The sequence below is a fragment of the Atractosteus spatula genome, unplaced genomic scaffold (genome assembly GCF_055471065.1).
Source record: "Atractosteus spatula isolate fAtrSpa1 unplaced genomic scaffold, fAtrSpa1.hap1 Scaffold_97, whole genome shotgun sequence".
In the NCBI taxonomy this organism is placed as follows: domain Eukaryota; kingdom Metazoa; phylum Chordata; class Actinopteri; order Semionotiformes; family Lepisosteidae; genus Atractosteus; species Atractosteus spatula.
Window position 1 is genome coordinate 117,867 of NW_028296931.1, and position 12,285 is coordinate 130,151.

The 12,285-nt window shown below is 40.3% G+C and overlaps 1 non-coding gene across 1 annotated transcript; it reads left to right on the top strand.

Moving 5' to 3' along the window:
* The first annotated feature begins 11,943 nt into the window (after positions 1-11,943).
* trnag-gcc (transfer RNA glycine (anticodon GCC)) lies at positions 11,944-12,014 on the top strand. The gene has a single exon. It is a non-coding gene; the product is annotated as a tRNA-Gly (tRNA).
* Positions 12,015-12,285: the final 271 nt, after the last annotated feature.

Genomic DNA, 12,285 nt, shown 5'->3' on the forward strand with positions numbered 1-12,285 from the left:
CATCAAGCATTTACCGGTCTGGTGCCGGTCTGTGTCTTCTAGGATATAATGCCAGTGAACTCTTGTTTTTATGTCCACTATAACTACGCTGGGCAAACGTTCCGAGGTCAAATTCTTCCAGCACGGGGGTACCTTTAAAGCGGAGACGACGGCACCGAATTTTTTTGGCGCGCCTTCTCTTTAAAGCCCTGGCCAAATATGAAGACAGTACGTACAGTTATAATTCAAACGGAATTAAAAACTACACATCCCAGTTACCATGGTGGTGCTTGTGATCATTGCGTTTAACCAACGAAACAGGGCGAAAAATCAGTCACATGACTTTGGGGCAGAGTTTCGAAAGCTTAACCTATCAGCAACAAAGCGAAATTTACACGATAGGCTACCTCAAACTGTCAGTTACACGACTGTGTATGTCGCTTAAGCCACTCCTATTTGGCATTTTAGTTATGGAGGCGAGAAGACGCCCCCTCTCTGGGTGTCTGATTTGCCGCCATCTTCAACTGTTCGGTGTCCGAATCGGAGTAGCTACGCGTACGAAATATAGTTAATCCCAACTACAAAACATATATTTTTGTGGTAAGAGGGCGCAAAACATCAGTATTTACTGCTATTAATTACTGTACGATTTATAGTTGAAATCTGAGCCTAGATATAAAGTTAGATATAAAGTTAAAATCTCGACAAAGCAATGTAGGAAATACAGAGAAAATAAATCCTTTCTGACATCTAAAATCAGTTTCGATCAAGGTCTCTAAAACGAACAAGAAAAGGAGGATTTTCGGAGGGCAATTACGCTGTGTTTATATAGAATAACTGATTTATGAGCAATCTAATTTCTTGTTTGTTTAAAACAGTGAAATGTCAGCTGCAAAAGATCGCACCAGAAACAGCACTCTCTCTGCCTGTCATAGACGTTCAGGAAAGGCTGAATGAAGTCATGTCAAGTACAATAATTCGGTGATCAATAATAACAGTTGTAGGACAGTATATAAGGAGGATAAGGATTTTGAAGTTGACTCGAAATCTGATAGGTAACCAGTGCAAGGACTTGAAAACAGGTGTAATGCATCCCTGATAGGATTCTTGCTGTCATATTCTGAACATATTGAAGATTGCTCAGTGTGGATTTAATTTCCCCAGTGAACAGGATGTGCATTTATTAATTCTAGAAAAAAAGCCTTTCTTGATTTCTCTAGTTCCCTTTAAAATAAACTATTATTCCACAATGCAGAGTATTACATGGCCAGTATTTACACATGATATTTGTGATTTAAAGAAATTAACACAAGCAGCTTTTGGAGATTTAAGTGTTGGCTAAGTTATTGCAGGATAAAAGACTAGAGATGTTGGCAAGAAGAAGATAATTTGGGGAAAGCTGAGGAATACACTTATAACAAGAACACTTCCTAATGGGGTTAGGCATACTTTTGATGAAGATGATGAAGTTAACAGACTATATGTTTACATAGATACTGAAATAAGGATTGTATTTTAGATTATGTGTAGTTGCTGGCATTGAACTGTGTGTTGGATGCACATGAATTGAAGGAATGGGCAAACATAGCTGATGCGGATCCACAGAGCCAGCACATTAAGATGTTTATAATTAGAGGCAATTTGTTTAAATAACTAGGTATGGATACTGATGTGCAAGAGAGGTGGAAAGGCTGTTTCCTTAAGCCAGCACTATTAAATATTTTATTCTCAGTGAGATGCTGCCATTTCATCGTGGGTTTCTAACACTGTGTATAGTTCCATCCACACAGTGCCTTTACTTCCATCCATTTCTAATCTCTTTATCCAGTACAGAGGATTTGGAGCCTATCCCAGTAAGCAACGGACCCTGGACATAGCGCCAGTCCATCACAGGACAGACAGACACAAACACACACACACCAGGGCCAGTTTTCCCATAAACCAATTAACTTACCAGTATGTTTCGGAGTGCGAGAGGGAGTCATATCACACATATGGAGAAAAACCATGTAACCCAGAGAGAACATGTAAAACCCCCACACACAGGATTTCAGGAATTGATCCTAGGACCCCAGTACTGCAAGATAGCAATGCTAACCACTTCGCCACCATTATAAATGGATGGGTATCTTAGTTATCTTTCTAGTTCACAGGTTTGCATGCATAATTTAATTTTGAAAGCCACTGAGACATGTCATGGAAATATAACTATCAAGGAAGCCACAAGAGAGAGTTCTCACCTGAGTAAGGTCTTTATTTCAATATTGCAATATTGGGAGCCCTGCTACCACTTCGCAAAGTGCAACCAAAGACTCAATTTGTTACAAGCAGTATAGGGTTTTTATAAGACGTTGCGCTGTAAAAAAGTTCAGCACGTGGTCCCTTCTAAAACTTCCCCTTTCTCTAAGAGAAAACAGATTACATCATAGAGCGAGAGAAGAAAAACTAGATTTGTTATTCAAAGCTTATCAGTTACTTTCAGCTAATTCTAATGACCCAGACAGCATATATTGTTTTGGTACATTGTCTTCTAAACTAACCTAAACAGTGTACTTTGTTGACAAACTGTTTTCTAAAATTCTGCACGTACTGTAGCACAGCAGTTACATCCTTGAAATATATTATCTAAAAGCACCAATATATTTTTTTCAAAGCTCTCTACATTTTTAAGAATCAATTTACTTATTAGATTTCCACTTCAATTCCCTCCTTTTTATTCTTGAAAATGATTAAAAGTTAGATTCTTCATATGGACTCCCAGGAGGCTCCCATACTTCGGATTCTTGCGTTCTTATCAGAACATACTGATGCACAAACATATTCATTACCATATTTCAAAGCATTGGAATAATATATTTCGTACAGCAACACAAAAACAGGAAGACAAGTATCACAGCCCCTATAATCGGTGTTAGTAACTTAAAGAAAAACATTCCCCCTGGCCCAAACCGTGATTTTAACCAGGAGAGAAATGGGTGAGGCTGTAGAATGAGGCATTAAAGCACATACATAACAAGATGCATTACATTTCTTTAACTTTACTGTATGATTTATAAATTTATACCACAAATTACTCCTATCCCCCTCATTATCAGTTTCATTCAGCCAGTTTGTATACAAAGAGGCTTCGCGTTTAGATTCTTCCTCTTTCTGGGTGGTGACAGGCTTCCACATAAAAAGGAAAAAGGCTGGGCACATCAGTCCCAAGCATGTGATCCCCATCTGTGCTTGTGCACTTTGCTCAGTTCGTTTACAGTGGGAAGCATGAATCCAGGGAACCCTTTCCGTGACTTTCACAGCAGTCGCAGTGGTCAGCAGCCTTGGTACGGCCCCCTCCACCTGAGCGAACACCACCTCTTTTTCCTGTCTTTCACCAGAATCCAGTCTCCTTATTCATGCATTAGTTCTTACAGCACAGGTAAATCCCTGTGGGCTGGAGCCCAGCATTTTTCTTAGGGGTTTTTTTTTACAAGATTGGTCAACAGCTGGGTCACCTAAACAGCTGTCTATCACCCTAATAGAGAATGGCCTAAAACTGTGATTATAGCGAGGAGCATACAGTTATTTCCATTCTAATACATCTGAGTTACACTCAGACTAAAAGCAGGGCTATTTACCCATGCCAATAAACCTAAATAATCACCTCTATCAAAGGGGATTACTCCCATGAGCATCTTTTATAGCAATACAATCCCAACATGAGCTCTGATTATTATTTGTGGCTGACTGATAAAGTATTGATTCCATATCCCCATTTTATCAAAGTAAAGCTCCTTACACTTAACAGGTACACTGTCGCCCCCCCTCAGGAAGCTCAACAAACACAGAAACAGTGACAATATAATAATTAATGTTCACTCAGTCTCTGGTGCAGTGGTTCGGTGTCGGCGCAATGCGTAGATCCAGCGATCTCATCCTGTCACTCAGATGGCAGAGTCGGTAGTCAGTTGCACTTGATATGGTCCTTCCCAGCAGGGTTGCAACATCAGGCAGGGTATATCTTCCTCACCACACCCACTCGCCAGGTATCAGGTCGTGTCTTCCCTCTACTGGAGGTCTCCAAGTGTCCAGCACCTGTTCACCAGCCCCGTGCACCACTTCAATTAACAACCTACAAAACTACAATAGAGAATTAGCAAATTCAACAATCCATTAGCCAAATTCGTCCCTCCAGGAAGTTTCGTTGATTGGCCTGTGATGATATCAAACAGGCTCTATTACACAGTTCTGTTTGATCCAGCCCGCATCCCATGGCGCTCCTTCAGTCTGATGTCTAGTCGATCTTTTAGAGTTCTGTTCCTTCATTCCACTGTTCCAGCAGACTGAGGGTGATCTCAGTCCATCTCACCCCGAATAATCCAGCCACAGCCTGTCCCTTGATCATAATACAAGCGGTAGGGCAGTGCCCACCGAGGGCTTATCTCTGTTATCAAGTGTTTGGTAGACACAGAGGCAGTGGCAGCAACCCACTGGGAAAACAGATTATAAGAGCCCAGGTTTCTCTTGACAATTGTCAATTTGCCAGTGCATGAAAGGTTCCTCAGGAGCAGGCCTTTTGAGCTGTAGCACCCGCACCTGAACTGTAGCTGAGTTCCTTTGATAAGCATCACATTGAGATACCACATAAGTGGCTACTGCTTCAAACACGGTCCCCACCCAGGTTTGGGTAACCAGCACACCATTTCTCACACCCAGGTGTCCGACAGAGTGCATTTGTCGAGCTACAAAGGGCATTAGGCTGTGAAGGCATGCAGGGCGTCCAGTGTGCTGGCAGCACCACACCCAATCATCATGAAGCACCACACTCTTTTCTAACCATGTCCTTTTCTCTGCTTTAGAGGCCTCAGCCTGAATATCCTGTAGCTGTCCCCTTTTCACCAACAGAGGTCTCACAGGGGTCTCAGACTCCTGCTCTACCAGGACTGCTCACCTGACAGCTGCATCTGCAAAGTTGTTCCCTCGAGTTACTGGAAACATTTCTTTATTATGTGATTTACACTTTACCACAGCTACTTCAATAAGCAGCTGCAAAGCTTATAACAGTTCAGAGACAAACCCAGCATTCTTAACTGGAGTCCCTGCCATGTTGGGGAAATCCCTATTCCTTCACTGCCATCCAAAATTGTGGCATCCACCAAATGTATATATACAGTCTATATAAATTGCTACAATTTTCCATTTAGCATATTTACAAGTTTCAATTAAATATTTTCATTCGGTCTGCTAGTTCTACACCAGATTATTCACAGTTTATACAGCCAGGCAGGTAGCCTGCACAACACATAAACACGGCCCCTTGGCCACCGCATCAAGGGGTCCTGAATAATAATAACCCACCAGACGATGCCTATCTCCATGCTCCTGCACCAGCACAGCAGCTCACAACCCATTTCTTTCACTTACATACAGATTACATACAGATGATCCGTCTGAGGGAATCCAGTCCAGGGCCAGTGCCTGCAAGAAAGCTTGTCTCAAAACATCAAAACCGGTTTCTGCTGCAGGGGTCAAGGCAATTTTGTCTTTAGACTGCACTACCCCCCTTAAACCAATACGTCACTAGACAAGCTCGTTCTGAGAAGGCATTCACCCTGGCTTTATCATGTAGTTGGTTTTATACTCCTTTTTTTTCAAGATCCAGTACTTGGAGTAGCCCGGCCTTATGGATTCCCTCATTAGGTAAAACAATCACAATATCACATAACTCTATTAAGTTAGTTTACATAAATGCTATTTCATGCAGTAATTCCTTATAAAATGCTGCAGTCTGGGCCTAAAATAGGTCTGGGGTGTCCCCCACCCACATCAGTAGTTGAAACTGTACATCTTTACCCAAGCAGACTGTGACAGCTTATATTTGCTTTAAACACAACCCTTGCACCCCTTCTCCTGTAGCCTCCTGTTACCCGTTAGAAAACTTTATATCACATTTTTATGCTGTTTTAGTCTAAAAGTAGGACAGCTGTGCTCCTGTGTCCCCCAGTTACTGCACACTGTAAGATTATTTCACTTTTATTTCAATCCTGAGATAAATTTAGGAAGGCTACAGAGGGGTTTACTAGATTAAAACTTTTAGTTCACGCACGGCTCTCGTTTCAGCTTCTGACATGTTCTTTAATTGTGAATTCAAGCCTCTTTCTTCCAATTTCTCCAAAAAACACCTTTTTTTTAGTAACTGCACACCAGCTTATTAGTAGTTTTGTCTTTGGGGTTTTATATCTCGGTATAACATGAAAGTCGCACAATAATTTCGACAAACTGGCGGCTCCCTTTTCTCCTCCTTGGGAGTCTTTTTACCTCCCATTTGCAGCGCTCGCACTTCTGCATGCATGCTTCGCGAGTTATTAAATCAAATCTCTCTCCGCTGTCCGTAATATCAGGAAAGCATAGTTGTACATTCTTGGCAACATCAGGTTTAACACACTCAAGTAAATTTGTTTTATTACTGTGGAAGTATCTTCATTCACTTCCTTTTCATCGGCTAACCCCGAGTATACTATCCATAAAGCTATAAACCTTTCTGTAAAATCTGAAAACATCCTCACTTCCTTCTGCTGACATGCTGTTACTTTTCTCTAATCAGTTTTCGGTGGGTAATGCTCTTTCAAAAATCTCCACACTGATTCCCACCCTTCTCCCAGATTCTCTCTCAAGGCGTTCTATTTCTTCTTTTGCTTTTTCTTTTTCTGCATATATAACTTCCTTTCGTTCAGCCATTGCTTTTAGCTTTTCCATCAGGGATTTTTGCGTCTCATCTATGATATTCTGTTGAATTCTCAAATATTCCTCTAACTATTGTTTATTTTTATCCAAATGTTCATACACTTTTCTACATTCCTGTTCAGCCTAAATTCCGTCTGACAGTCAATATTTCTTTTAAGTTTCACTTTGGATTAATCAAACTTTTTTTCTTCACACCAAACCATTTTCACGTCTCCCACGCGCCCCGCGGAATCCCCCAGTCGAGACAAACTGACGAACTATCACAATTCGGGAACACGGACCAGGTTCCAAATCCTGGCTTTAAATACACAGTTGAATCGAGTTACCATTTTCGGCTCTTCTGCGAGTACAGTTCTAGTTACTACCTTCAGCCGTACTGCAGTCGTGTACCAGGATGCAACACCTGGATTTTTTCGCACGGGCAGGGCGAGACGCTACTCCTTCAGCAATCCCTCTTTTTCTACCCCACCTTCACAAAACAGGCATCTAAAACACATACACCATTAACTCATTTTTTCTGTTGTACTTGCTTCAGCTTCAGGAAAACCCTGAACCCACCACAGCAACATGGAGAGGACAAGGGACTTTTTAGAAAAGAGGAGTCCTTACCTCTTTTTAGAAGCGTCCGCCTATCTTTTCCTCTCCATGTCCGTGTGGTTTAATTTAGATGGATACTTCTTCATCATTTGGGTCATGTATCCGCCAATCTGCCTCCTCCTTTTTAGAGGACGTTGTAAACCTTTAGGAACAATATGATCTAGCAACAAGGTTATGTCACTGTAATTAGGCTTAAGACAATCGAGAACAAGGCTTGCCTTTCTTCTAAATTCTTTACGGTCATCAGGCAATTTAGGAAAAGACTTAACTAATGCAAATAATTCACTAGGAGACCAATGTCAATGTACATATGCTGGAGTTCCTTCTGGACCTGGAAAAGTGCACATAGGCATTTCACAAACAAGTGAAAAGGCTTTGGCTCCGGACCGCTTTCTAATTTCGGTGGAGACTTTTTCTTTTTAGTACGCATGGCCATGACTTTAGCTGCAGCTTGCTGTTCTTTACTTTCAAGACTAGTCTTTTTTGAAGCTTCCCATTATTTCTGTGATTCCTCTTTCCATTCCATAAGTTTTCCAATTCAATTTCTTTCCATTCTTCTCCTTCTCTTCTAAGTTTCCCCTTCTTCAGGAAACTTCTTTTTCCTAATTCAACTTTCCTCTGTCGATTCTGATTCACTTACAAAGATAGTTATAGTTATAGTTATATACTTCATAGTTATGGGCCCCTAATTATCATATATAAATTGTGTGCAAGTTCCCTTACAGCTATTACCCTAGCTTTACAGTTCATGAACATAATTTTTTTTTTTACTCTAACCCAGGCTATAATTGTTTCTCTGAATTTGTCGTACATGTACTTTTGCTGGACTGCTCGGTCCCATTTTCGTCTCTGAATTTTAATTTCCCATTTTTACCGATCGGTGCCTTAGAACCTTATCACATTAACTACTCCGCAGAGCAAAAACCACACGTCTGTGTTAAGATAAGTTCTTTATATGAGTCCTGGACTCATCAAACCCGCGTGAGAACACCCCTGTGGCTCGCTTCTCAAACTATTAATTTTAAAGGATCACTTACTGACGTCAGACAACTGCCAATTCTCCAGACGCGTCTCTGGAAGGATAAACAGTTTATCCTCCGAGGTTCGTCCAATTTGCTAAAATTGTCCGGGTCCGGATGGAGTTTCAGCAGCCGTTCGCGCTCAGGTTTGTGATCCCGGACGAGCCCCCAAATTGTCATGGAAATATAACTATCAAGGAAGCCACAAGAGAGAGTTCTCACCTGAGTAAGGTCTTTATTTCAATATTGCAATATTGGGAGCCCTGCTGCCACTTCGCAAAGTGCAACCAGAGACTCAATTTGTTACAAGCAGAACAGGGTTTTTATAAGACGTTGCGCTGTAAAAAAGTTCAGCACTTGGTCCCTTCTAAAACTTCCCCTTTCTCTAAGAGAAAACAGATTACATCATAGAGCGAGAGAAGAAAAACTAGATTTGTTATTCAAAGCTTATCAGTTACTTTCAGCTAATTCTAATGACCCAGACAGCATATATTGTTTTGGTACATTGTCTTCTAAACTAACCTAAACAGTGTACTTTGTTGACAAACTGATTTCTAAAATTCTGCACGTACTGTAGCACAGCAGTTATATCCTTGAAATATATTATCTAAAAGCACCAATATATTTTTTTCAAAGCTCTCTACATTTTTAAGAATCAATTTACTTATTAGATTTCCACTTCAGACATCAGGTACTACTGTTGTATTTATGAAAAAGAAACAAAACAAAAAACATACTAACAACTGTGCCATCCTACTCCTTAGTTAATACATTTTATTATTCATAAACAGTTAACATTGTTAGCAAAATATTTTGAATTATATTTAACCCTATTTTTTCTTTAGTTTTGTATTTAACTTTAATTTAATATTATTGATTGCTAATAGTTTATGCTAACACCTAACTTTCTTAATTAGATGTATTTAAAACAGTGAACTAAGTGTAACATACTATTCAGAAATACAATCGAAAATAGTTTTGTGGTGTTTGTATGGATGAAACGTTTCTAAAATGTATAACGTAACAAAATTAAAGACGATTAAAATCTGTAATCTTTCCACTTGTAATGTCATTAGACAGAACAACACGTTTCTGGTTTGTTTTAATTAGTATTAGTTAGTAGTTAGTAGTTTTAATTTAATTAGTATTGCAATTCGCACTGATTCCCTTGCGAAGATATGGACTTAAGAATATTCGTGCCTGGTCAAAAAATGGCATTAAGCACTTAAAATTAATATGGTTAATAATAGTAAACTGTAACATGCTGTAACAAGATCGGTTAAACAGCGAAGAAAATGCTTTCAGAGAAAATGTTTCAGGTGTGAAGAACATAGATCTCCAATGCAATTTCAACCAAACCTGTTCGCACACACCCTGCCCCCACTACCATTAGAATATACACAAAGCACTGAAATCTTTCGAGCTAATGATCAGGTGACCCGAGAGAGAGCGAGAGAAACACCAAGGGGTGCGGAACCAGGGAACTATTTACATGGAAAACGGGCGATCTCCCCAGACTGTCCGCCCGTTTCACTGTTACCTGGATACCTCTTTATTTAGAACTCACAAACACTGATTTTTAGTTTCGAAGGATTCAAGTAGGGTTTTAGATGAAAAGCAGCGACCTTAATCAAGCCCAAATCATAATTGAACCCATTCAGAGCCTACATTACATTTTAGCGTTTCATTCTGAGCAGAAGACCCTCACACCTGAAGAAGGCTTGCGTTTTCTCTCTTCTCTTTTAAGCATGTGTACAATGTGTAATACAATTACAATGTGTAATTACAATGCTGTAATACAATTTGAATCGTATGAGGGTGGGGGGGAGGTGTCTTTCGCTGGAAATCTCGCCTGCTTCTACTTTACGAGTACAACCTCCTCTCTGCCGGAGTGCTGGCTGTGACGAATTAAACCGGTTTCACAGGTTTCAATCACAGACCATGTGACATGGGAGTCAGGAAACTAACACACAGCGCCACCAGATTTGATAACACTATAAAAACGCTATAAAATAATGTGACTAGGCACATAACAAGTTTACAGCACAGTACAATAATAAATGCTGACCATGACTTTAGAAGCATAAATTGCCTTACACTCAATTTAAACACAAGCTGTCTTTAGCCCTCTAAGCTGGTTCATACAGAAATGTAGAGATCCAGGCTCAGAACACGCAGCTTCATTAGCGAATACATATGCAGGACAACTAGAGAAGACGTTTTACAGAGGATGGATTTTTAGAAACATCCCATCAGTGACATCACTGAAGTCAACTCCTAGGTACTGTAACTGTCGTGTGGATAGTTTCACAAGAATCAGACAAAGGTTTAAGCATCGCTTGTTCTAGATAAAACTGCAAAAAAAACAACAACAACCCATAATGTACTTCTTTGCAGCTCTGTTTGCCCAAATCATATATTCACAACGTGAAATCTAGAAAATAATATTACGTAACCAAAATCCGCAATATGAAAACAGAACCTGTGTAATTGTTGATGGATGATGTACTCGTAACATTTTTTCAAGACGAACTACAACATTTAAAAAATGACTTGTATGTACTTGATATCTCTAATCAATCCACGGGTCCCAGCACAAAACGAAACTAAAACGCATACCGTTTCGCGCTTCTTATTAGTTGCTCAAAAGTAATTTGACCGTATGAAATGCATAATATAAACCTAGAAACATATACGTGAGCAGTACTTAAGCACTGTAGTATCGGTGTTAAGACATACCTCTCAAATACTGTAAATCAAGTTAAAAATATCTCAAGACCGATTCTGGTCATAATGAAACCATGTTTCGTGTATGTTTTCTTTAAAGTACCGAGACCAGCCATATACTGTATGTTTATGTTCCAAAATTAATATCGTTTATGGCCTTCACACGCGTTGCAGTATGCTCCTATTCTTTTTATCCTCAGCTACTAAGATTTCCCTTCAGTGGTAAAATTAGATATGAATATTCAATACTTAAACGGGCACAGTTAAGACATTAAATATACATATACATACTGTATACAGTACAGTTTTCATACGGTAATATGTTTATGTTCCTAAATCAATCTCTTTTATGAGCATGTGAAAGGCATGGTGAATCGATTCTCAAAAATTACTGTACTTTGCATGATTGGAAACAAATGCGTGATTGCGAAATGCTGTGGTGTTACTTTTACAAAGACGGTCAATGAAAAAAAGAATGTTGATTAGGGCAATACTTTGAGTTTACACTTACAGCTTGTCCAAGGTCATTCATTATTAATACTATTAGTAATATCTTCGTTAAAGACTTTGATGGCCACAGCTCAAACATGAGAGGTTGAGCTTTATTAGCTCCACCTTGCGGAAATTCCGGATACTATTATTTTGCTTGTCGTATTATAGGAGAATTTACGGTAACTCGCGGTATTTACCGGTAGCTTGCGGTAGACTGCGTACAGCGTACCGCAAAATAATGCAGTATCACCCGCGCATTTTGAATGGCTGCATCTGTAGGCTGCCAAAAGTCTCCGAAACCAAATTTTGATAGCAGAAAATTCTCACTCGTCCAGAAGTTCCCTTGGGACCCAACATCCAGCACAGAGTGGTAAAAAAGCGTCTTTTTTGTAGACCCTTGCGGCGTGCATTGGTGGTTCAGTGGTAGAATTCTCGTCTGCCACGCGGGAGGCCCGGGTTCGATTCCCGGCCAATGCAGTGGCTTTTGCAGCGAGCAGCTCCATCACTTGCATCCCCTTTCAACTCGCAACTGAAAACCCACTGAAGCTTAGAAGCTGTGAGCCAGGTCAGTACCCGGATGAGGGTGACCTACAGGGAAAAGCAAAGCTCACAGCTGGAAGCGGTGTTAATGGAGCCAGCGGTGGGGCGCTCACCCTGAGGTCTATGCGGGTCCCAATGCCCCAGTATAGTGACGGAGACGCTGTGTGGTAAAAAGGCGCCGTCTTTTGGATGAGATGTAAAACCGAGG